The sequence below is a fragment of the Chiloscyllium plagiosum genome, chromosome 4 (assembly GCF_004010195.1).
Source record: "Chiloscyllium plagiosum isolate BGI_BamShark_2017 chromosome 4, ASM401019v2, whole genome shotgun sequence".
NCBI classification, from domain to species: Eukaryota; Metazoa; Chordata; class Chondrichthyes; order Orectolobiformes; family Hemiscylliidae; genus Chiloscyllium; species Chiloscyllium plagiosum.
This window is the reverse complement of record NC_057713.1, coordinates 105,822,989-105,823,340: the sequence shown is the minus strand read 5'-3', so window position 1 is coordinate 105,823,340 and position 352 is coordinate 105,822,989. Positions and strand designations below refer to the sequence as shown.

The 352-nt window shown below is 44.9% G+C and overlaps 1 protein-coding gene across 3 annotated transcripts in view; it reads left to right on the top strand.

The window, feature by feature from the left end:
- Nucleotides 1-352, top strand: part of LOC122549292 (TPR and ankyrin repeat-containing protein 1-like) — an 86,530-nt gene that overhangs the window by 62,632 nt on the left and 23,546 nt on the right. The gene's annotated exons all lie outside the window — the stretch shown is intronic.

Here is a 352-nt window from a genome sequence, read left to right as displayed (position 1 = left end):
GAGGAGAAAGTGAGGTCTGCAGATGCTGGAGATCAAAGTTGAAACTTTATTGCTGGAACAGCAATAAAGTTTCAACTTTGATCTCCAGCATCTGCAGACCTCACTTTCTCCTCGAAGATTTCAACCTACTGCGAATCCTCTTACAAGGATGCCTTCCTTGAAGAAGCTCTCAATTCCCTGGATGCTGCCTGACCTGCTGTGCTGTTCCAGCAATAAAGTTTCAACTTAGATCTCATGGAATAAAGGGAGAACGAGCCATTTGGATACAGAGGTAAAAACAATGACTGCAGATGCTGGAAACCAGATTCTGGATTAGTGGTGCTGGAAGAGCACAGCAATTCAGGCAGCATCC